Raw genomic sequence first — 27,660 nt, 5'->3', positions numbered from 1 at the left:
AAAAGTTTTGATTGAAACTTGAGTAGCAAATGCCCATTATTCTTGTAGTCAATCAGATCTTCTTGCAAACTAAAAAGGTAATTTTTTAAACAGATTTTTAAACAAAATGATTTAATATTTATTGAAACAGCATTGTGAAAAAATTTAAATAGCTAGAAAATTCTAGGTTGTTTTGTTTAAGCATATCTATATGGAAAGGTCTTTTTTTAAATGAGTGGCATTATTTGAACTAACTAAAATTTAGTTTCTTAAGTCTTTTTGATTGCGTTAGAGTTATACAATCAGATAGTCTTTTAAGGCATAATAACACCCTAAATTTCATTTTAGGATAGTGGAGATAGGCTCATATTTTAATAATGTACATTTTCAATTTTTGAATTGATCTTTGATCTGATTGTATTATCATTCCTTTTAACTTAAAATGTAGCTAATCAGTCAATATTCATTTATTAAGCTCCTCTATGTAGTTTGGAGGCTTTGGAGACATGAAGACAGAAAAATGAAATAATTCCTAGCTATTATGATATTACTTGTGTGACTCTGATATACTAACTTAACATTTTTGAGTCTAAATTTACTGAACTTAAAAATTACATTATTAAACTAATTCTGGCTCCTTCAGTTTTCTCCAGTTTTAAACCTATGACCCCATCATTCTATGATTCTTTGAAATCATGTTTTCCAATCCATTATTCCTTCATAGGATAGAAGAAATATTTTGGAATTATCCTATATACCAAACGCTTTTTCCTAATGTTGCAATTCTCAAAACTAGGATGTTTTATGGATTTTTCCTAATGAAATTGAGTTCCAGGCACTCCAGTCTTTATGTTCAGATTGATAGCCTCTTTCTTAGAGTATATTGTAAAGATTTAATAAGTGATCTTTTAAATCAATGTCTATTTTATATTATAACACCTACAAAACAATGTCAGTAATGAGGAAAGACAGAAGGAGACTATTTATATTGTATTATTCTGGGTACACCTGTGGAGAAGGACAGAGATTTTTCAGTATTACCTTCTGTTATACCATTACTAAGTTGCTATACCTCTAGAATTCCATAAAAGTCTGTTCATTTTAAAGATGTATTTCAAAACAATTAGTTTTTTTTGTAATTGTATATATTTTGTTTTATTGAATTAAAAACATTATCCTGCAATGTGCACAGCAAAGTGGAAAAACAACTGAATTTGGAGACAGACCTGGATCTGATTTCTGACTCTACTGTAACCCACGTGAGTTGTTACTAGTTATGACATCTCTGGGACCAAATTTCCTTATATTTAAAATAAGTAATATTGAATTAAATGGTTTATAAGTTCCCATGCCTCTTAAAATCTATGATTTCCTGTCATTTCCTTAGTTACTGTTTCAGATTTACTTATGACATATACATTCTATACATTTGGTGACAGTTTGTGGAGAATTAGAATGTCTTAACTGGGTAGGTATAGGAAGGAGAGGTAGTGTAATTCCATGGAAAGAGTACTTGGAAACAATGGCCATTCTGTCAAATCTTGTCTCTATGTGAATGTGAGAAAGTCATGCAACTTTTTTCATTTCCACATTTGCAAAATGAAAGGATTATGTTAGTTAATCTCTAAGGACTGTTCATTCTCTAAAACTATGATCTTATGTACTAGAGAGTACAGCATGAAATAGAGACCAAACTGAGTCAAAAGTGAGTGATATTTCATTTTAATAAATGTTATATTTTAGCCTAAGTTCTTAGGTAATTCTTTTTGAATAATTTATCAAGATATTCATAAATGCAACTGTAATTTTTACCTTGTTTTGCTTTGTTTCCTTCCCTAAGATTAATCAGGAAGAATCTCAAATTCTGTGTTTTCTCATCATGAGTATGTGAAGAGGCTTATTAGATAAATTCATCCTTGGATAAATTCAGTACATTATTTTATTGAGTTTAATTATTATGTAACATGATTTAAATGATGTTATAACAACACATGAATACTAGAAGCAGGAAGAGTGATCTCGGAATAAATTAAGTATAAAACTTCTATACTTGTTTTATTTTGGTTTTGTCTTTGCTTTACATGGACCATTTAAAACAATTTCATTCACTTGTTGAATTGCTTCTCCAGATTAAATGTAGTACTGGGGAACTAAAAAAAAAAAAAGACCCTAGGATCTCCTCAATCAAAATAGAAGAATCATATTTTTAGGTCCTACTTGGTGGACAAATAGATGTTCAAATAATAATCTAAAAGTGGAATGGGCCCCGTCAGGAGATGATGGGTACATTGTTATTCAAGCTCTTGAAGTGGAATCTGAGAGGCCACTTTTTAAGGATGCTACAAAGGGGATTCCTACCTACATTTGAACTGAATAAGATGTCTTCTGAGTTCTCTTCCAAATTCAAGATTTTATGATTCTATGAAAGCAGATCTCTTCCATTTAAAATTTTCAAATGTAATTTTATCTTTTCCTTTCCCCATCTTACATCCTATTTTGTATCATACTTGTTTCTATATATGCCACATACCCACCATTAGACTCTATTTTTTTTGAGGCTGTGAAATTTTTTTTTGTTTTTCTTTTTTTTTTCTAGAAGCACTTAATAAAATGACTTGCATATACTAGGCATATAAAAAAAAAGCAAATCAATGTCTAAAACAATTCTAAAATACTCATGGTGGAAATGCTATCCACATTTAGAGAAAGAACATGGAGTCTGAATACAAATCAAAGCAAAACTTTTTGGTTGTTTTGTTTTGATTTGTTTGCTTTTCCCATAGTTTTTACCTTTTGGTCTGATTTTTATTTTTCCACAACATGACTAATATGGTTATATGTTTAGTATGATTGAATATGTATAAGTATATGAGATTACTTGCCAGCTTTGGTAGTAAGGAGGGAGAAAAAATGGAAATCAAAATCTTATAGAAACAAATGCTGAAAAAATAAAATTAATAAAGGATAAAAAAGTAATTCAATTTTAATAATAGGCTCAGGATCAATTTATATCTATCATTGTAATGTTTTCCATTTTTCTGTATCACTCCAACAATTATTTTTGAGAGATTGTAATATCAATATCATGAAACGAAAAAACATCATCAGAATACTTGTGTTAAATGAATATCAGTTTTTATGTGTAAGAGAGAAATTGGGGTCATTGAAAGTACTGCAAAATCCAACAAAGTAGTCCTATTTATTGTCTTGTTCTGATTCCATTTAATGGGCCAAGCTTATTATTCATCTTCAAAGTTGGTTTCTCAGAGCCTTAATTTACTTATCAGTAAAGTGGGAAGGGGGACTTTAATGATCTCCACAGTCCTCTCTACCTAAATCAATAATTCTATGATCTTTTAGCCCATATTTGTGAGTCTTTGTTTTCAAGATATCATCTCTGTGCTTCATAACTTATCTCAAACTAATCTTCCTAAAGTTCAGATATGACAATGTCACTACTCTTTTCAAGAAATATTAGTGGCTCCTTATAGATAGATAAATAGATGATAGATGGATAGACAGAGAGATAGAGAGAGATAGCACACAATTTGATGTTTAAAACTCTTCACACTTTTCCTGCAATCTATCTTTCTAGACATTTTACATGACTTTCCTTCAGACAAATTCAACAACATTGACCTTTATGCTTTTCCCTGATTAGGGGTTTCATTTGGCTATGCCTGTGCTTTTACAAAGGCTCTCTGACATGTCCTAAGTGTATTCTTTTCTCTACACTTTGGAATCCTTAGAACTCTTTGCAATTCATTCCTGGTGCCACCTCTTATGGAAAACACACCTGGATTACCTAGATCCCTCCTCAAATTATATTACATTTACTTATATTTATCCAATATACATTTATTCTTTTATCAAGAAGACAAAATATGTCAGGCTCTATGCTAAGCATTGGGGATAAAATTGATAAAGACAGTTCCTGCCCTCAATGAGCTTATAAAATAAAGGGAAAGAAAGAGTTAAAAAAAAAAAAAAAGATGTGGAGAGGACCAGGATGTCAAGGAATACTCAATTCAGAGTCATCATATTCCATAAATTAAAACCAGACAGTTCTGCATAATGAAAGTAGAAACAGTTTCTACCTTCTATAAAGAAAGACATCAATTAGGTGGTACAAGTAGATAGACAGCCTAGCCTTAAGTCATGAAGACCTGAATCCAATCCTGCTTCAGATACTTCCTAGCTATGTTTACTAGCTATGTGACCCTGGGGAAGTTGCTTAAACTTGTTTGCCTCAGATTTCTCATCTGGCAAATAAGCTAGAGAATGAAATAGCAAGCCACTTCTGTATCTTTGCCAACAAAGCTCATATGTGATCACAAAGTGTCAGACATGAATGAAATAATTGGGCAACAACAAAAAGCAAATAAAAGTAAATATTGGGAGGAGTTTGGTACTCTATCTTCCAACTCTACAAACAAAGGAAAGTTTAAATTGAGAGAGATAGTGTCAAGAGAATGCCACTTGAAATGAGTATCTTGTATTCAGAATCCTATTCATAGTAGAATGATAGCTCTTTGAGTGTAAGGATTATTTTTGTTTTCTAATTTTTTCTTTGGATCAGTTTCTAAGCATAGTGCTTTACACATGTTAAGCCCTTAGTAAATTCTTCTTTAACTGGATTGAATTAAAGGAGTGCCAAAGATATAGTTACTGAGGGACTAACACAAAGTGCTGCTTATCCAACTGTGTGTCATAGTTTGACAAAAAGGAAATTTTGTTCACTAAATTGCAAGATGTTTGAATGCAAGCGATTCAATATATGTTAAACATGTTAAAACATAGGCTAAATCCAATATGTATAAACACATTTATACAATTTTCTTGCTGCACAAGAGAAATCAGATCAAAAAAAAGAAAGTGAATGAGTAAGAAAATAAAATGCCAACAACAACAAAAAGAGCGAAAATGTTATGTTGTGATTCACATTCAGTTCCTACAGCCTCACTCTGGTTGTAGATGGCTCTCTTCAACACAAGATTATTGTAACTAGCATCAGTCATCTCATTGCTGAAAAGAGTCATGTTCATCAGAATTGATCGTCATATAATATCGATGTTGTCATGTCTCCCGGTTCTGCTCATTTCACTTAGCATTAGTTCATGTAAGTCTATCCAGGCCTCTCCAAAATCATTCTCCTGATAACCATAACTTATTCAGCCATTCTCCAATTGATGGACAATCACTCAATGTCCAGTTTCTTACCACTACAAAAAGAGCTGCCACAAACATTTTTGCACATGTGGGTCCCTTTTCCTCCTTTAAGATCTCTTTGGGAACAGACAATTCTCAGATGAAGAAATTGAAACTATTTCTAGTCATATGAAAAGATGCTCCAAGTCATTATTAATCAGAGAAATGCAAATTAAGACAACTCTAAGATACCACTACACACCTGTCAGATTGGCTAAGATGACAGGAAAAAATAATGATGATTGTTGGAGGGGATGTGGGAAAACTGGGACATTGATGCATTGTTGGTGGAGTTGTGAACGAATCCAACCATTTTGGAGAGTAGTTTGGAACTATGCTCAAAAAGTTATCAAACTGTGCATACCCTTTGATCCAGCAGTGTTACTACTGGGATTATATCCCAAAGAGATTATAAAGAAGGGAAAGGGACCTGTATGTGCACGAATGTTTGTGGCAGCCCTTTTTGTAGTGGCTAGAAACTGGAAACTGAATGGATGTCCATCAGTTGGAGAATGGCTGAATAAATTGTGGTATATGAAAATTATGGAATATTACTGTTCTGTAAGAAATGACCAACAGGATGATTTCAGAAAGGCCTGGAGAGACTTACACGAACTGATGCTGAGTGAAATGAGCAGGACCAGGAGATCATTATATACTTCAACAACAATACTATATGATGACCAGTTCTGATGGACCAGGCCATCCTCAGCAACGAGATCAACCAAATCATTTCTAATGGAGCAGTAATGAACTGAACTAGCTATGCCCAGAAAAAGAACTCTGGGAGATGACTAAAAACCATTACATTGAATTCCCAATCCCTATATTTATGCACACCTGCATTTTTGATTTCCTTCACAAGCTAATTGTACAATATTTCAGAGTCTGATTCTTTTTGTACAGCAAAATAACGTTTTGGTCATGTATACTTATTGTGTATCTAATTTATATTTTAATATATTTAACATCTACTGGTCATCCTGCCATCTAGGGGAGGGGGTGGGGGGGGGGTAAGAGGTGAAAAATTGGAACAAGAGGTTTGGCAATTGTTAATCCTGTAAAGTTACCCATGTATATATCCTGTAAATAAAAGGCTATTAAATAAAAAATAAAACAAAATAATAAAAAAAAAAGATCTCTTTGGGATATAGACCCAATAGAAACATTGTTGGGTCAAAGGGTATGCATAGTTTGATAATTTTGAACATAGTTCCAAGTTACTCTCCAGAATGGCTGGATCTTTTCTCAACTACACCAACAATATTAGAGTCCCAGTTTTCCCACATCCCCTCCAACATTTGTCCTTGTCTTTTCCTGTCATCTTAGCCAATTGGATAGGTGTGTAGTGATATCTCAGAGTTCTCTTGATTTGAATTTCTCGAATTAATAGTGATTTAGAGCACCTTCTCATATGATTACAAATAGTTTAATTTCTTCACCTGAAAATTGTTCATATCCTTTGACCATTTATCAGTTGCAGAATGTTTTGGATTCTTATAAATTTGAGTCAATTCTCTATATAGTTTAGAAATGAAGCCTTTATCAGAACCCATAAATGTAAAAATGATTTCCCAAGTTATTGCTTCCCTTCTGATCTTGTCTATATTAATGTTGTTTGTACAAAAACTTTTTAACTTAATATAATCAAAGGTATCTATTCAGTACTCAGTTATGAGTTGCAGTTCTTCTTTGTTCACAAATTCCTTCCTTCTCCACAGATCTGAGAGGCAAACTGTCTTATATTCTTCTAATTTGTTTAAGATCAGTCTTTATGTCTAAATCATGAACCCATTTAGAGCTTATCTTGGTATGTAGTATTAAATGTGGGTCGAGCCCTAATTTCTTCTATACTAGTTTCCAATTTTCCCAGCAGTTTTTGTCAAATAGTAAGTTCTTATCCCAGAAGCCGGGTCTTTGGGTTTGTCAAATACTAAGATTACTATAATTATTAGCTATTTTGTCCTGTGAGCCTAATCTATTCCACTGATTGACTATTCTATTTTTTAGCCAGTATCAAATGTTTGATGACTGCTGCTTTATGATATATTTTTAGATCTGACACAGCTAGGCCACCTTCATTAGCATTTATTTCATTAATTCCCTTGAAATTCTTGACCTTTTGTTCTTCCAGATGAACTTTGTAACTATTTTTTCTAGATCTGTAAAATAATTTCTTGGGAGTTTTATTGGTATGGCACTAAATAAGTAGATTATATTAGGCAGTATTGTCATTTTTATTATATTCATGGGTAACCATGAGCAAATGTTATTTTTTCAACTCTTTAGGTATGACTTTATTTATATGGAAAATGTTTTGTAATTATGTTTCTATAGTTCATGACTTTCTTTTGGAAGTTAGAGTCCCAATATTTTATACTATCTACAGTTATTTTAAATGGAATTTTTCTTTGTATCTGTTGCTGCTAGACTTTGTTGGTAATATATAAAAATGTTGATGATTTATGTGGATTTATTTTGTATACTGCAACTTTGCTAAAGTTATGAATTGTTTATATTTAGTTTTTTTTAGTTGATTCTCTAGGTTTCTCTGAGTATGCCATCATATCATCTGCAAAAAGTGATAATTTGATTTCCAAAGCTAACATTTTTAATAAAATATTGAATGTTAATGGTGATAGTGGGCAGCTTTGTTTCATGCCTGATCTTATTGGGAATGGTTCTGGTCTGTCCTCATTGCAAATGATGCTTGATGATGGTTTTAAGTAGATGCTACTGATCATTTTAAAGAAAGGTCCATTTATTCCTATACTCTCTAGTGTTTTTTTAATAGGAATGAGTGTTGGATTTTATCAAATGCTTTTTCTGCATCTATTGAAATAATCATATGATTTTTGTTAGTTTGGTTATTGATATAATTGATTATGCTGATAGTTTTTCTAATATTGAAACAGCTCTGCAATCCTGGTATAAATCCTATTTGGTCATAGTGTATTATGTGAGGGATGACCTTCTGTAATTTCTTTGCTAATATTTTATTTAAGATTTTTGCATCAATATTCATTTGGGAAATTAGTCTATAATTTTCTTTCTCAGTTTTCACCCTACCTGGTTTAGCTATCAGCACTATATTTGTGTCATAAAAGAAGTTTGGTAGGACTCCTTCTTTCCCTATTTTTTCAAAGAGTTTATATAGTATTGAAATTAATTGCTTTTTGAATGTTTGGTAGAATTCACATGCCAATCCATCTGGCCCTGGGAATTTTTTCTTAGGGAGTTGATTAACAGTTTGTTCTATTTCTTTTTCTAAGCTACTCTATTGGAGAATGAACAAGCAATGGATCATGTGTGATCCGTTCTATGTGAAATGTGAAAGTATTCTATTTTGCTGTAGGTTATTATAAAAGAGGTAATTTAAGAGAAATCTGAGGTGACTTGCATGAATTGTTACAAAATAAAATAAGCAAACCAAGAGAAGAATTTACACAAAACAACAATATTGTAAAGATAAACAGATTAAAAAAAAAACCTTGAGAACTCTGATCTATATAGTGACCTGTCTTCATTAGAATTAATGATCAATCAATCATTATACCTATTTGCAGATAGATAACTGCTTAACTCAGAATATTAATTGATGCCATTATTTTTTCTGGACATGTTCAATAAGGTGCTGTGCTTTACTTTATTATATTTATTATATGTTAGTAATGTATTATATATATATATTATATATTTTATATGTATATAATATATATTACATAATTATATATATATATTTGTTTTTGGTGGGTTGCAGGGGCAGGCAGAACTGGGTAAAATTGAATGTGGATTTGAAAATAAATAATTTTTTAAAGAAAATATCTATTTTTAGCCAGGTAGTTTTGTGAGAACTTTATAAATCAGATCACTTAAATTACCTGAATTGCTTTTGTATTAAAAAAGTAGAAAGTATGTGCCCAGTGTAGGTTTGGATGGGCAGCCAGGACAAGAATCAAAAATCCTGGGACAAAAGAACAAAAACTGGAGAAATTCCAAAATTAAATTTCTGAAAGTCATAAGGATATGAGATTTTCATCATGAGGGTAAACTACTTAAATTTAAACACCAGCTGTACTATTTACTACTTATGAACTACTACTTTTGAACTTATGAATATAACATGAGCCCATTCACTTTATCTCTAAAAAAATGATTAATATTACTTCCAGAATAATTCCAGAATGGAACAGTAGGTATATTTTTACCTAATCTGAAACATTAAAATTTATTACAGGTGATAAAGCCTAAACTCTGTAAATCGCCATGCACAAAAATCTAAAACTATGTTCTAGAAGGCAGAGCTGTCAGTTCCAAAGTGAAAGCATTTATAAAGAATTATAATTTTTTCATAAAAAAGATTTTCATTAGGTGTTTGTCTTTGCAAAAGACATTTCTTCATTGTGAGTTTCTTATGCTAATAAAATTGTTAATCTGGTTCTTTTTCCCTCCCTCCCAAATTGCCATTGTCTTGTCAGAGAAGAGATAAAAGAGAATACTTGCCTTGGAATCAAACTACATCTAGAAGATTTCATTGTAAGATTGATGCTGTGATAGATAGCCATTATTTTAGAGAGGCTTGGGTGAAATAAGTCCATAAGGGAATTGCCACTGATGAGCAACATATAGTCTTGATAAAAACAAGTACAAAAATAAATCATTTTAACTCCTTTATTCATTTCATAAAAATATGGAGAAAAGTAATTTTTTTTTTCTTTTTTAACCTAATCTTCATATGAAAATTTAAAAGGTTAAAGAGTGCTTACTATGCATGAGTTTTTCTGTAATAGCAAATTAACTACTCATGCAATTAAGCAATCAGCTCAGAGTTCCTGGTCTGATTTTTGAAGTGCTAATAAGATTAAATTACTCAAAACCAGGAAAGAAATTAAGAAATGCAAAATGTTAATTAGATTCAAAAACAGAACTAATAGGAAAATCAATATAAAATGAGAATTAAACAAGGCAAAATAAATACATTTCCATTTACCTAAGAACAAAATTCAAATGAAATATGAATTCAAAAAATACATCTTTAATAAATTTGTTTGTGATTTTCCTTCATTTTAGTGGATTTTGATGACTTCTAAAATAATATAAAGGCTGTATTATTATTTACTTTTTTATTTTTAACTTTTGAAAAGTAAACAACTCATATCAAAGTTGGGATTAAAAATCAAGCCAGGGTGAGACTTCCCTCTTTAATAGATACCTGATTAAACTGATTACGAAAAACATTACTATATTGACATCCTTAGAAAACTGAAGATATCATGATTTTTGTTATTGGTTCCATACTTTATTGTAGGAGAAAAGAGGATTTGGAATCAGGAAAGTCCAAGATTTATATATTGACATTTCTTAGTCATTTACATATGACTAACTCATTTTATCTGAAGCTCAGTTTTTATTATGCATAACAGCAATGTCCAGTACCTTTCTTGAGATTTCAGTGTTGTACAAGTATAAAGGAACAAGAGTTCTTCTTAAGTCAGATAGTCATTGGTTCCTGTTTAGGTTCTGTCAAATTTTGGCCACATGATCCTAGGCAAGTGACTTCACCTCTCAATACCTCAAGCAACTCTTTTTTTTTTTTTTTGGCATTATAAACAAGAATTATATTTAATAGAGACTTCTGTGTAATCTGTATAATGGTAATACTGTACCATTATTTTTTTTTTTATTTAATAGCCTTTTATTTACAGGATATATACATAGGTAACTTTACAGCATTAACAATTGCCAAACCTCTTGTTCCAATTTTTCACCTCTTGCCCCCCCACCCCCTCCCCTAAATGTCAGGATGACCAGTAGATGTTAAAATATATTAAAATATAACTTAGATATACAATAAGTATACATGACCAAAACATTATTTTGCTGTACAAAAAGAATCAGACTCTGAATTATTGTACAATTAGCTTGTGAAGGAAATCAAAAATGCAGGTGTGCATAACTATAGGGATTGGGAATTCAATGTAATGGTTTTTAGTCATCTCCCAGAGTTCTTTTTCTGGGTATAGCTAGTTCAGTTCATTACTGCTCCATTAGAAATGATTTGGTTGATCTCGTTGCTGAGGATGGCCTGATCCATCAGAACTGGTCATCATCTAGTATTGTTGTAGAAGTATATAATGGTCCTGCTCATTTCACTCAGCATCAGTTCGTGTAAGTCTCTCCAGGCCTTTCTGAAATCATCCTGTTGGTCATTTCTTACAGAACAGTAATATTCCATAATTTTCATATACCACAATTTATTCAGCCATTCTCCAACTGATGGACATCCATTCAGTTTCCAGTTTCTAGCCACTACAAAAAGGGCTGCCACAAACATTCGTGCACATACAGGTCCCTTTCCCTCAAGCAACTCTTTAAGACTCAGTCTCTATCTTAGAGTGCAACCCTGACCTACATTAGCAGTTTTCTCAGGTAGGAAATTCCTATAGGAAAATCTCAGATCTAGGCCTCAATTTAATTATATGTACTCAACAGGCTTGTTATGAGGATTCAGTGAAGTCATATATGCAAAGTACTTTACAAACTATAAAGTACTGTCCAAAAGACAGTTCTTAACAAGTGTGAAATTTCATCAATTGCTGCTTCTCATTAAAAAAAAAAAAAATCTATGATTACCTATGTTGCAGAATTCTCCCTGGCATTTTCCAAACGGCTTTAGTAAAAAGTGCTATTTTCCTTTTATTTTTGTAATGAGGGTCAATAAGGTCACAGTATTGGAACCATGAACCCACATAAAAATTTGGGGAATTGCTTTTAGAAATCTATGAAGTGCATAGGAAAATCCAGGCTCTCTACTTCAGAGTACACATATTTGTACAGAGTACACAGGTATTTGACTGTTACTAATTCACTTAATGAGTTGTGAAGAAAAGTATTTTAATTGGCTGCTGTCTTACAATTGAATGGGGATATAGCAGGTATTAAATGGCCATTAGCATTTTCTTTTCTGGTGGCCACTAAGGAAAAGTATCTGTACATTTCTCAAGTGAGGGGAAGTCTCAGGCCCTCTCTCACACGTACAAAAGGAAGCCCTGAATGCCTAGTCTGACTGTTGTCTCTGTTGGGATGCTACCTGTAATCCATTTAAATCTGAAGTTAGGGAGGTCTAATTACAACTTCCATTCATAATGGTAAATTGAGTTTCCAAAAGGTGACTATTGTAGAACTCCAGGCTTCAGGAAACCCTACAAAGCAGCAGGTTTCTTATAATTCTATTGAACAGGAGTTAGTGACAGAGAGTGTAATAGACTGAGCCTAGCATAAAGAATGAAATTATTAATAAATTAGAGGAAAATAGGATAGTTTACCTCTCAGACCTGTGGAAGGGGAAGGTCTTTATGACCAAAGAAGAACTAGAGATCATTACTGATCACAAAATAGAAAATTTCGATTATACCAAACTGAAAAGTTTTTGTACAAACAAAACTAATGCAGACAAGATTAGAAGGGAAGCAATAAACTGGGAAAATATTTTTACAGTCAAAGGTTCTGATAAAGGCCTCATTTCCAAAATATATAGAGAATTAACTCTAATTTATAAAAAATCAAGCCATTCTCCAATTGAAAAATGGTCAAAGGATATGAACAGACAATTCTCAGATGAAGAAATTGAAACTATTTCTAGTCATATGAAAAGATGCTCCAAGTCATTATTAATCAGAGAAATGCAAATTAAGACAACTCTAAGATACCACTACACACCTGTCAGATTGGCTAAGATGACAGGAAAAAATAATGATGATTGTTGGAGGGGATGCGGGAAAACTGGGACATTGATGCATTGTTGGTGGAGTTGTGAACGAATCCAACCATTTTGGAGAGTAGTTTGGAACTATGCTCAAAAAGTTATCAAACTGTGCATACCCTTTGATCCAGCAGTGTTACTACTGGGATTATATCCCAAAGAGATTATAAAGAAGGGAAAGGGACCTGTATGTGCACGAATGTTTGTGGCAGCCCTTTTTGTAGTGGCTAAAAACTGGAAACTGAATGGATGTCCATCAGTTGGAGAATGGCTGAATAAATTGTGGTATATGAATATTATGGAATATTACTGTTCTGTAAGAAATGACCAACAGGATGATTTCAGAAAGGCCTGGAGAGACTTACACGAACTGATGCTGAGTGAAATGAGCAGGACCAGGAGATCATTATATACTTCAACAACAATACTATATGATGACCAGTTCTGATGGACCAGGCCATCCTCAGCAACGAGATCAACCAAATCATTTCTAATGGAGCAGTAATGAACTGAACTAGCTATGTCCAGAAAAAGAACTCTGGGAGATGACTAAAAACCATTACATTGAATTCCCAATCCCTATATTTATGCACACCTGCATTTTTGATTTCCTTCACAAGCTAATTGTACAATATTTCAGAGTCTGATTCTTTTTGTACAGCAAAATAACGTTTGTCATGTATACTTATTGTGTATCTAATTTATATTTTAATATATTTAACATCTACTGGTCATCCTGCCATCTAGGGGAGGGGGTGGGGGGGTAAGAGGTGAAAAATTGGAACAAGAGGTTTGGCAATTGTTAATGCTGTAAAGTTACCCATGTATATATCCTGTAAATAAAAGGCTATTAAATTAAAAAAAAAAATAGACTGAGCCTAGGAGGAGGAAGACCTAAATTTCAATTTAAGACATAAACTTTACAACTATAGGCTAGTCACTTAATCTCCATTTGCTTCAGTTTTCTTCATTATAAAATGAGCACTTATAAAAGGTAGCACTTACCTGTCAAGATTGCTGTGGGAATAAAATGAGATAATATTTGTAAAAATACTTAGCACAGGGCCTGGCAATCACTCATGCATGGGGTCAATCTCTTTGTAGGACACTGCATTTCAACTGTTTGATCAATTCTTTGCTAGACTGGACCCTGCAAGCTTCTCCTTGGAGCTATATAAATTATAGTTACTAGTAAATTGCTATCTTTTTCACCAAATGCACAAAATCATCACATTTCCAATCCTCTACCCAAGAAGAGGAAGAAAATAGGCATAACAGGTATAAAAATAATAGCAGGATTATGAGTTAATGGGCTACATAGTATCTTAGATAAAGAGACCCAAGACCTCTTTCCCTACTCAGAGACTTACAACATATTTCACTTCAATCAGCCCTAGGAAAGAGAGAGTCAGAGAGACAGATACAGTGACAGAGAGACAGAGACAGAGGGAAAGAAAGAGAGACAGAGATAGAGACAGAAACAAACACAGAGCTGGGGAGAGAAAGAGAAAAAGGGAGTCGGATACCAATGACCTTAAAAACAGTCACAGAATACATCTGCATGCCTTGAAATAAGAGAAAATTATCTCATTATGCATTTCAAGAGATAGGTTCTCCAGAACTTTCTACAAGTCCCTTATTGTTTGGTCCCAAAACTGTGTTTTCATCAGACAATCTCTCTATTTTATTAAGTTAAAAATTATGTATTTCATTATCATGATAATAAACAAGTATCCTTCCAGATTCACTTCTACTTCTAAGTCTTTTATCCCACCCACCCTTAGCCACTCATCATTTGCCAAAATTCAGCCCCCACTTGCTCCCACCATATACTTAATCCATTCCTACTGATGTGCATCTCTAAGGCACAATTATTCTTTTGATTTCCAGGTATAAGATTTTGAAATAGTCTTTGAAATGTAGTCTCATACCTTTATTTTAAAATGAGAGAATTAAGGCCCAGGGATGTTAAATGGCTTGTCCAAGGTCACAGGGGGTAGTCAATGGATTTCAATTTCAAATCCCTCACTATTTCTATAGAGTTAAGACACCAGAGATTTATCTTCAAGGCCATGCCCCTCACAAACTGTCACTACAATTCTAAAATGGAGGATGAGAGTAAGATTTTAGTGGGTTGAATAAGGAGTTTAAAAGATAATCTTCAGATTCCTAAATGAAATGCAATTAGAATATTTGTTAAATATTCTTTGAATCTAGGAAACGTACAAACTTTGATATTCATGGAACGTTGAGACTTTATAACTTAAACATTTAAAAAGGTCTAATTTTAAGGAGATGCTACCTCCATACTTCATTTCAAGCAGGCATTGTAGAATGATATAGAATTGAAAAGGAGCCAAAGGGTGGGCTATGTTACATAGTGCTTTTAACAATTGCAACATATTTCCTGAGAACAAAAACCTATCTTACAAGCACTATTATTTCCCCAGTGATGCTATACTGCTACAAATCATGGAATTCTATAATTTTCCAAAGAATCAGAATTGCAAGTGACCTAAAGGGCAAAGGAAATATCTTTGGAAGGTGGAAATAGGCTGCAGCATTTTTTCAATAATAGCTTTTGCACAAGAAGTACTATACAAGAAATCACTTGGGAAATGGATGATTAGAAAAAGTAATGGGCTGATGTTTGAATAACAAATGGACAGCTCAAGAACCACACTAGTACCTACAAATGTTAAAAGATTTAGACTGGCACATTGGACAGTTTCTCTATGCAATATTTATGCAAGGATATGTAAAAGAAGTTTACAAGTTGAGAAGGTGTAAATGCATTGCATATATTGATGGAGATCTAGTAGAGAATTCAAATGCACAACTAGAAGTTGCATTTTATTAGGCTTTGAGGTTTGTAAACCATTTTCATCATAATCCCCCTTTGTGGAACTGGGTGGATTTAGTATCCACATTCAATAAATAATGATATTGGAACCGTAAGACTGACTTTCTCAAGACCACGTGGCTAGAATAAGAGCAAAGAGAGAATGGGACATGGAAGGCTGGGAGGAAGATTAGGGCACAGATGGCACTAAAAAAGAAAAAAAATTATGGGCACTTCATTTGTACTATTTAAGAATACCTGCTAGTTGGGCAGTACCTGGTATATGTAGAAACTGATCCATACCCCATGGAAAGAGAATATGATGGTATATAAAGCATATGATAAGAATTATTAAATTTGAATCTATTTGAGTATGGAAGACATCATGTGGCAGCAATATTTAAAGTATTTTAATTGTGATGTGTGTTTATGTGTGTACATAGAGAGTGATTATAAGTGTCTACTTTCATCATGAATATTGGCATAGTCTAAGAAAAATTGGGAAAGTAAGTGATGAAAACAGTATGATCAGATTCACAATGTCTATTTGAATGATAACTAAGTTTAGTTCAAACATCCCTTCTCTAAAGTAGGGCATTGATGGAATCATCATTAGACTTATGTCATATTGAAGTCCCTTTAGAAAAATTATAAAATAATATATAAATCATATTTATAAGCTAAACAACATTTATTATTATTATTATTATTATTCCTCTCAAAAATATTTAAAAGTGAGTCTCCATAATTTATTCTCATTTATATTGGGTTATCGAAAACAGACATATCAATAACCACATAATAAGACAGAAATAATGTTTTATGCCTACAAATGATTGTTTAATATTGCCATAAAGAAAATAACTTAAGCATAAAAAAAATTTGTCTTGGATTCATATGTGGTGCCTTGATAAGTTATCAAGGCACCACATATGAATCCAAGACAAAATTTATATGTAATGTAATGTGTTTTCAGAATATATAATTCAAACAATATATGTCTAGAATATCTTAAAAATACATAAAAATTATAAGGTGATAATGCAAAGAAACATAACACTTTATATTTCCTCTGAAATGTTATTCTCTGTTCAGTTTCCTTATTATTATTAAGATAAAAGTATTTTATACACATTTTAGATAAGAAAAGTCAGTTAAGATTTTTTCTCCTCTGCTCTATGCCTTTTATTTTTCATAAAATATTGGGAAAAGAATTGGAAATAATTTTAGAAGTTATTTAGTGCAGCACTTTTTAAATTTTTTGGTCTCAGGTGCCTCTTATAGTCTTAAAAATTATTAAGACCCCAAAGCACCTTTATTATATGAGTTGTACCAGATATATCTATCATAATAGAAATGTATTTATTAATTTATTTTAAAATAACTAAGGTATGACATGTTAGTGTAAATAATGTTAGATGAAAATAACTACTTTTCTAAAAAAACAAATTAAATAGTCAGGAAAGGATATTGTTTTACATATTTTTGCAAAACTTTTTTAACATCTGGCTTAAGAGGTGATTATAGCTGGATTCCCATATTTGATACTGCATTCTATTTGTCAAGCATATTATTTTAATGGAAGCATGTGAGGAAAATATACATATATTAGCAGTTGTACATGGGAGAAGTATTTTAATTGGCAAACAATATCTGGACATTGTTACAATAATAGTTTTTCCTCAATATCCCTTCATAGATGTCCAATGATCCTTGAATCACACTGAGAAACACTAAATTAGTTCAATGATGAATGAATTCCCTTTATATTTACACTACATAGTGATCCAGCAAGTAGTATAGTGTTTTGCATATAGTCATTTGAATGTTTGTAGGAATTGAAAAATGTTTAAGTTGTTGTTTGTCCTTCACTTCGCAAGAGGACAAATTATTTCACAGGTTGATCTTTTGACTCACACATATATTGGATTTGAGTGAGGCAGAAATGTACCACCATCAGTCTCACTTTCTTTTCCAGTCATCAAAGACCAGTGGTAAGACAAAAGTCAATACCATTTGAGATGACTCAGGCTGTAGTGAATGACATTAGTCTTTGGTGTCTGCCTAAGTTCTATGCATTCTACAGAGCCTATTTCAGCTATCTTCATGGTTGTTGTTGTAATCATCTGCCCATTATTCCAGGTGTGTAGGTGTATATGTGTGTGTCTGGGGGGGGGGGTCTTCACGTATTTAGGGTGGATATATTCTTCCCATTTTAGCTATATGATTGAATCCCATAGATTATCCTCAACCTAGTTTAACCCATCTCCTGAAATGGTTTACTGTGATATGGACACTACAATCACTACAGCTTCTTGAAGTCACATATGAGAGTTAAATGTCTGGTAAAAATCAAAAGTGAATGAGCAGCCCTGAAAAAAATCTTAGGAAATCCTCATACCATGGATGAACACCCCATACAATTCAACCTTTAATTAAACACTCTCAGTGAAAGAAACCCTCTAACATATGAAGCATTTCCATTTTTAGGTGGCAATAATGCACACATTTCCAAAATTTTCAATGGAAAATTTCAAGATCTAACTTAAGGGGGCTGCTTTTATTAATGCATTTGATATTTGCAGAACATCAGCTTTTTTTATTAAAGGTACTGTGCTAGGTGCTATGTTTAACACCATCAATATCATTGTCAAATATTTGCAAGGTGTCTTCTATACATAGAAAACTATGTAATCATTAACACTGAGTATCATAATGGAGCATGAAAGTCTGTGGTCCCCTCACTTTTCCTTCCTTTGAGGTAGTAGAGACAAAGATTAACCCCTAGCCAGCACCATGCTCATTCTTCCAAGGAAAATATTAGTGAATCTTGAATTCAAGTTTTAGGTTTCTGTTTGGAAGAGTTAAACGATCCTATATAATGTGAAAATGTGATTCAGTGAGTCCCAGGGGGACCTTTAACCTCCCCCATTAGATTTTGAGAATTTTAGTAATTCTAATATAGATGATGTCAAGTCCTCCAGGCTATCCTGACATGTAAAATCTGATCTGAAGTAATGAAATTCACAATAGAACATATGAATGAAGCTACTTATTAAAAAAAATTCTAGTTTACAAAATACCATCAAGGATAATAAATACCAAATAAGAAACAAATGGGATTTTTCAGATCTCTGCAAACCTATGGAAAAAATGGGAAGGAGAAGAGAAAAAAGTCATTATTGAATGAATGCTATAGCCTATTTCCACCTTACCAGATATTTCCTTTTCCCTTTGGGTCACATGCTCTGAAAACAAAACAAGTTGGAGATTCCATATAAATCAGGCCATTCTTCCCACTGTTGTAGTCTTAATTGCAGGTCATGGACTACAACACTACTTCCAGAAGAAACTTGGTGGTTAACACACTCCATTGATCAGTTTTATTCCTGCCTTCCCAGTCCTCTTTGTTGAAGCAGTTGCCTCCTGACTACATCTCTCCTCCATTCCTTCCTCTGTCTTAGTATCACAAACTTCCAGGATTTCAAGGTCACTTGAAATATAGCCATAGATAAGATAAATAACCATGAACTATTAGATATAGCAGTGAAAGCTTGTGAGCAGAGCTACATATGCTTTCTATATAGAGAGATCTATAGATTGACCTATAGATTCTTAAACACACACACGTATTTTAATTAACTCACAGCTAAAAAGCTTGGTCCTACAGGCAAGAATGTGACTCAGTCATTGACTGCCATATTTTAAAGTGAATCTGTTAGAGTGAACTGCTTTAATTCTAAGTCCACTGTCTTGAAGAATGGAGATGATACAAGGGAAAGTCTGCATCTGGTTCTAAGAGAATGTGTTTATAATTTGTTGATGGTTTTATCTTCTCAGTAAATACTCCTTATAAAAGCAAATTGCTTAATTGTACTAGGGATTCAATAGCATTAGAAAAAATCCCCCAAACTTCAGAGGCAAACCTAGAACACTAACTGATGAGTTAAGCCAAACTATTGCAGGACTGGGTCTCACACCAATACTATGAACTCTATGGTCAGACTGAATTTGGCTCTCTCCAAGCTCCCAATCTATGCCATCCTTCATCCAGTCCTTTTTCACCTAAGGCAGGGAAAATCAGATACAAAAGGGACAGTAGCAAAAAAAAAAAAAATCCATAAGGCTGGATTGAAATAATAGGTTGCTATATATATAATAATAGGTGCTAGCTCTCTCCACAAGGAGATTTTCCTCATAACTTCCCTTCATTGTCAAATATAGCCAAGCAGGACATAAAGAGTCTTACTTTGGCTGATTATTGTCATTTTAATACACATCCACTTCAGACTCAATAATCAAAAGTCTATCTTTTTACCACTAGATTAGAACAATAGATTACTGAATTATTGAGTTCCTGCACATGTTTCACATTCTAGATTGGGGATTACTTAGACAAAGACATTGCAGAAGCTCATAAGAACTGGACTCTCATTAGCTAGTCTCTTGGTTACATGAAGAAATATAAAGACTTAAAGTAACAATGAAATAAGGAGAAGCAAAACAACAATACAGATAACAACTATAACAATGTAAATGAAAAGTTCACTAACAGGAAACTAGAGGGAGAAAAGGAGGAAGTCCCAGAGAATAAATAATGAAATGCATATTTCTTCTCAGGTCAGAAGTAGACAACTTTATCAACATGAGGGCATCAGATTGTATATATTGCTAGAGATGATCACCATATCAAATGCTTCTGCTTAGTTGTATTTCTTTGTTTAACATGGAAGAAAGTAATTTTGTCCAGAAATTCTTTTTCAAAAAGGCTCTCCTACATAAAATTGTAAAGATCTTTTCTTCAATTCTCTGTGAATCACCATTAAATAACTGTTTCATTTTATTTCTTTTGTCCCTCCCCCCAACCTTTTTTTTTTTTTAACTTCATGGAAACATGCTCACAAAGGACTCGGAACTGTAGAATATCTTGAACATATTTCAGAAGTGTATCTCCTTTGCACATGTCTGCCAAGTGTCATTCTCTCACATTTGAAAAATTTAAAAAAAATAGGCATGGTAAAGGGAAAGATGAGCCTCTGTTTGAAGATCTCACTTCAGCTATTGCTCAAAGAGCATTGTTTGTTGATTCAGAGCTAGCTGCCTCTGGGCCACTGAAAGAAAAATGTTGAAGAAATTAAAGAAACCTAATTAGTTCTGAGATGTTATGAAGTTTATTTGAACACCAGAAAGTGAAAGAAGGACCTATCCTTGTCTTCATTTAGAGCATGACTTTTCATTGAAGAGTTAAGGTAGTTATTTCTCAAAATGCTCCATAAGTTTACATATATATATATAAACTGTCATAAAAGTAGTCAGTGTATCTCAGTTTCAAAGTCATTTTTTTTAAGTTAGAGAAGAGAATATAAAGTGAGAAACCCTCCTGACAAAAATACATGACCCCATTGGGTTTTTACAGTTTTCTATTCAACTGCAAGTTCACATGCACCATTGATTTAGGCTGGTGACAGCAGTGATTGAGTAATCTCAGATGAGTCTACAAGCAATCTAGTAATTCCCATGTTGCTGAAAGGTCAGGGCAAACTTTCAAGAGAATATATTAAGAGCAGTTATCCATTTCAGGTAAGCAGTAGTATTACTGGTTTGAAGGCAAGGACTGTGTGAAGACCAGAGACTAAGAGACAGATTGATGGTTCTGATGTCAAGATGTTAAAAAGAAGTGGGGATATGAGACAGGAGAATAGCAAGGAGATGTATGTTATGCATTTGCATCTCCAGATAAAGGGAGATTTATATCAATGTACACTTACCATCTGTTATAAGTCATGTGGAAAGAAATCTCAGCAGAGAGAGGATAATCAGATTTTTGAAAGTCATCAAGTAAAATGCACAATACAGTATTTTATGCCTCTGTTACTTATATAGTACAAGGAAGAAAATGGTGGGCAAGAAATCTGAAGATATGGGATACAATGTTTTTTTGTTTTTTGTTTTTTGTTTTTTGTTTTTTTTGTTACTGACTCTTGGTTCAAGTTCAGAAAAGTGACTTAGTAGTGCTGGACCTTAATAGCTTCATCTGCAAAAAAGAAATAATACCTCATAGAGATATTATGAGAATTAAATGAGACAATAAATGTAGAACTACCTTGGGAAAATGTAAAACACAAATTGAAAAGATTTAGCAGCTGTTTTGCTGCCATAGTATTCTCTTATCAAGTCATCTTAGAACAGATGCAAGATTAGGGAAAGGATGCAGTAGAGAGATAGTCCCAGAACTGAAGTCAGAAAGATTTATTTTCCTGTGTTCAAATCTGACCTCAGACACTTACAAGTTGTGTGAACTGAACAAATTACTTAACCATTTTTGCCTCAGTTTCTTCATCTGTAAAATGAGCTGGAGAAGGAAATGTCAAACCACTTTAGTGTCTTTGTCAGGAAAACCTCCAAAGTAGCCATAGAATCTGAAATGACTGAACTACCATAATCCTGCCTATTTTCCCCTCCCAGAGAGCCAACCCATTTTAAAAATAATATTTTAGGTAGAAAGAGGAAGAAGAGAAGAAAACTGAGCAAAATAAATCAACAAAATTAAAAAATCTGAATATATGAACAATATTTCAGACATCGTAAGGTAATAGTGTCTTTTCGTTTTTCTGGGGGGGGGGAGAACTATGCTTTTGCTTTGTAATTTTGCAATGTACACTTGATTTTTTTGTGATAGTTGTTCTTTCCATTTGCATTGTTGCAGTTGTATATATTTTTAATCTCTATTTCACTCTGCATCAATTCATATATGTCTTTATATGCTTGCTTATATTCATTATACTAGGGTTTCTCATAGTTTAGTGTACTATATCAGATTAGAAAAGTATGGTAAGATATCACTATAGTACATTGCTAGACTTGAAGTCAGGAGACTCAAGATAGAATCTTGCCATGGCACTTTACTCCCATGAAAATGCCCCTTAAATTCTCAGAACCTTTATTTCTTCATATTTTTATCCCCATAAAATGTGGGTAACAGTACTGTAGCCCCCACTTACTTTAAAGAGTTGTTATTAGGAAAGTATTTCTCAGTTCTTAAAGTCATTTTTTTTAAAGAAACTGTCTCTTAGTTGTAACATAAAAATAACACCAATGCAAAAAAGGGGCAGGTGTTCATTTTTTTCTCCTTGAAGAAAAGAATTTATTAGGGAATATCTCAAGTTTATTTATTTATTAAGGAATACCTCAAGAGGTATAATATATTTTTTCAAATTTTACTAAAAACAGAAGTATCAAAAAGAACTACATATACACATATGCATACAGCTCCACAAGAACAGAAGTGATCTGACATGGACTGGATACAACTTAAGAAGAAACTTGTTTTTAACAAGAATACTTTACACTACAAACAAAAGAGCAATACAATTCAAATAATCAACTATGTTTCTCAAAAACTGGAATAGGTAGAAGTTGAAACTAGACATTGATGTGAGAGAGAGCAAAGAGTTCAAAAACTGAAAAAGTAAAACAAAGAATGACTTGCTGATTCTTAGATTCTGCTCCCAACCAACTTGGAGAGTTTTGTTAAAGTCAACAAAGAACACTGGGGTAATAATGGGGGCAAGTCCAGTGTGTTGTCTCCCTGCAAAAATGATTTTAGTTATTGGGGTTTTATATGGGAAAGGAGTAAGAAGTCAGTTAAAAAACAGAGTTACACAAGTTGGAATTTTTTTGTTGGGAATCCCTTTGGAATACCAAGGAATATAAATTGCTAATAATCAATGATCTGAGACCCAAATATTTTAGTTTCATCCCTAGGGAGTATAAATTCAACTGGAGAAAGGGAAACTCTTTTTGAAAAGTACTACATTTTCCTCTTATTTCTTTGTGAGTACCCAAACCAAGACCCTACAGAAGAAATATAAAATAACAAACCTAATATCACTGATAACCACAATGGCATAATATTTATTGACCAGAAGTTCAATATTATGGAAAATATAGTCAAGTGGGCCTTAGGAAGTCTTACTAACAATGAGTTACTTAAAACTTTAAAAGACAGTGCTGTTAAAATGCTTCACTCTATATGCTACCTAATGGGAAAAAATTAGAAATGTCTATTGGATTAGAAAATAATCACTTTACATTCCAGCCTCCAACAAAGCATCATGTAGTTAAAGTTATGGTTGTTCTAGCAATAATATATAGCTGTGAGAGTTGGATTGTAAGAAAACTGAGTGCCTCAAAATCAACATTTTCAAATTGTGGTGCAGGAGAAGACTTTTGAGAGTCCCTTGGATAGCAAAGAGGTCAAATCAGTCAATATTTAAAGAAATTAATTCAGACTGGAAGTACAAATACCAAAGCTGACATTTACATACTCAGGCCACATAATGAGAAGACAGGAGTCATTGGAAAAGACCCTGATGGTGGGCAAAAGGAGAAGGGGACCACAGACAATGAAGTGAATAGTTAAGATAGAAGCAATGAATATGAATTTGGACAGACTTCAGGTGATAGTAGGGGATAGAAGGGCCTGACTTGCTATGCTTCATAGTCACAGTCAGATGTGACTGAACAGCAACAGTAAATCAACCCCTAGAAAATGAACACTGTGGCAGAACCTTCTCTCAGAGACACCAGGGGTGTTTAATGAAGACTGGGCAGTAAAAACAGGAATGTAATCCTATTAAAAAAAATTCAAAACCTTCTTTAAAAGAAAGTTAAAAAAAAAAACCCTATCACAATTCAAGAAAAAGGAGAACTTAAGTGTAGTAACTAAGATCCCAGCAGTTCACGAGGAGTTTTGTTTCTGGTTATGTGTTTGCTCTTTTAGGACTACACACTTGGTGGTTGTGCTCCCAAATACAGGTGGGAAGAAAGGAAAGCAAAGGACTTTCAAGGAAGATTCAGACTGCAAGTAGAAAAAGTTATTTCCCAAGGTTGGGGCAATGGAAGTATAAGAAGAATCTAAGGTCAAGTCTAAGAATAGAAAATCTAGTTGAACTTTAAAAGAGGCTAAAACTGAAGGAAAAAACAAAATTTAAAAAACACCTCTTTAAAGTTAGATTTCAAAGGATTCATGCCAGGGGACTTGTGGATTTGCTGCCCCTGTTTTAGGGAAGGGTAAAAAGATCCTCTGAGAGAAAAAAAGGGAAGAGGGCTCAGTATAAAATTCCTCTCCCAATCCTTCAAAAGAGTCCTTCCCTTCACCCTATTTCAGCACCTATGAAAGGCAGAGCTTGAAACTGCCAGAAACCAAAGTGAAATCCTGGCTGACTGAGACCAAGTCAGAGCACATCCCTGAAGGGAATGGAGAAAGACTGGACCAAACCTGGTCCACAGACAGCTAGAAGAATCTGGACAGATATAGCAGTACTGAGGCAAAGCAGAGAGAAGTTCCAAGGGAAACTCAGCCCTAGCAGGCCAGATGCTACTAGACAGGGAAGGGGAAGAACAGATGTCTTTTGGAAGAATCTCTACCAAATCACAAAGGCAATGGAATTGAATATTCAAATGAGAACTAAGCTTTTTTCCAGGGGAAGCCTGGAGACTCTTTGATGTTGTTCCCCCAGGAGTCAACCAACAACAGCTTGTTGAAGGGGACAGAGTAGAAAAGGACAAGAACAAGGCAAGCTGGCATCCCTGACTGCTTTCACAGCTTTAAAACTAAGTAGCTCAAAGTTCTTCCTACACAGGCAGATCCTTCCCAGCTCTCTCAGTCTTGGGCTACTCAGTCACAAACAAAATGGAAAGAAGAGGAAGAGGATGACCAATGAGGATCAATATTTCTCCTGCTGATATGCAAAATAAACCACAAAAAAGAGATTGCCTTCCACTTTTTTAGCCACAAAACATCTTTCTTTTGTGATCCCCTTATGAGAAAGCTACAAGCTTGAGTTTCTCTCAAATCTACATGACTGCTAGGTCGTAATATGGATAAGGCACTAGGCTTAGAGTAAAAAATAACTGAGTTCAAATGTAAATCAAATGCTTACCACCCACCTCCCAGAATTATGACATTCAAATGAGATAATAATTGTAAAGTGCCTGGCACATAGTGAGTGTCATATGAATTCTAACTTTTTTATATTATTAAAAAGCTGTTAAAAATAAATGTCAACATTAAATATTTATTTAATATTAAACTTTTAATTGAAAATCAAATTTTAAAATTTTAAATTAAATTATTTAGCAATTGAAGTTATTCTTCCAGTACCTCTCTATCACAGTCCCTTACAATTCTCTCTCTGATTCCTTGTACTTGAGACAAACCAAACTACATACTTAAACTTGTTGTACAATTCCCTATTCCCCATATCCATGCAATTGTATATATCCCTTTCCTTGTCCACTTTTTCTCCATTCCTTTCCACTTTTAGTTGCTCTTCTTCTCCCTTCTTGCCCTTTATGAATCATATAAAAACTTGTTCCCTGAAGAATCTTCATTAATGAATCCTCAGCAGTTAGGTATAGTTTATTCCTTAAATTTTAAGGAAAGTAAGGATTCTAAGAGATAGAGGCAAAGAGGAAATGAATTTCTGACAAGGAGAGGGTAAGATTTGATGTTTCCTGACAGATTAGGAGGAAATAGAACAATAAGAGGTGAAAAAGAAAGGAGACAAATCAGTAAAGAAGGATAAAGAAGGAAGGAAACAATTTATTAAGAACCCTCTGTTTTCCAAGCCTTCTGTTAAAGAGTTCACAAATATTATCTAATGAGATACTCACTACAACCCTGGGGGTTAGGTGTTATGATTTTACAACTGAAGAAACGGCGGTAAACAGAGGTAATGTGGCTTGCCCAAGGTTACACAACTAGTAAAAGTCTGAATTTGGACTTTGAGTTAGGTATTCCAGACTCTTGGTTCAGCACTTTATCTACTAGAAGAAGAGAAAACTGATTATTTAACCCCAGTCTGATCATTTCTTGCTCTGTTTTTCACTAGTATTTAAAGATGAAGTTTGTCCTACCTATGTATTATAGATCTACATAAAGAGTTCCTTAATGACAACAGCTATATTTTTGTTTTACACTGTCCACAGGGCTTGGGGCACTAACTTGACCAGAAATGTAAAGTTCTAGAGCTAGTTTAAACTAGCTACAAAGAGCCACTTGTTAAAAATTCAGTGTAAGCATTTATATTTCAGAAGCACACACTATAAATCAGTCTTTATTATTTTGTTGATTGTCTAGACTTAAGAAAGTGATGGAGAAAATGTTAATGTAGAGATTAAAATTTTAAGTGTTTTACGGGTCTAAATTATTGTGTATTGCCTAATGACTGTACCTTCTAATTTCCTTCCTATTTCTCTACAACTGTGAGTTGTAAAATACTGCCTAATCCTTCTGTCACACCTGAGGGAAGAACGAACCTTTTTTCCTACAAGTCTTTCATTCCAATCAGGTTGAAACAATTTTTTTTTTTTTTTTTTTTAGCAATAAGATCTAGTCTTTTCATGTAAATTCTACTTATTATGCTTTTAGTCATATATCTTTCATAGAGTTTCATTCATCAAATCTTTTATTTATCATAAAAGCAAATAAAGTCATGTTACATGGAAATAAATCTTCACCTACATTTAACCAGGGGGGGAAATAAGAACACAATGGTAGCCCAAGATCAAAACACTCTAAAATATATTCACCATTACCAGTTATCCTAATAAGCAATATGCATAAAGCCCCTTCAAAGTAAAACATTTTTGCACTTTTTTGGGTCTTTGGTTATGAGCTTTATATACATACACACATATCTATATATAAATACATATATGCTTATATATATTTATGCATACATGCATAAACACATGTATGCACATATGCAAAGAGAAAATATATTACTGTCAGCAATATGGAAAATATTTAACAACTGATTCTGGGGGAGGGGAAGAGGTTTATTGACACTTTCCCAATCACTTT

The sequence above is a fragment of the Sarcophilus harrisii genome, chromosome 3 (genome assembly GCF_902635505.1).
Source record: "Sarcophilus harrisii chromosome 3, mSarHar1.11, whole genome shotgun sequence".
NCBI classification, from domain to species: domain Eukaryota; kingdom Metazoa; phylum Chordata; class Mammalia; order Dasyuromorphia; family Dasyuridae; genus Sarcophilus; species Sarcophilus harrisii.
Note: the sequence above shows the minus strand (reverse complement) of the source record.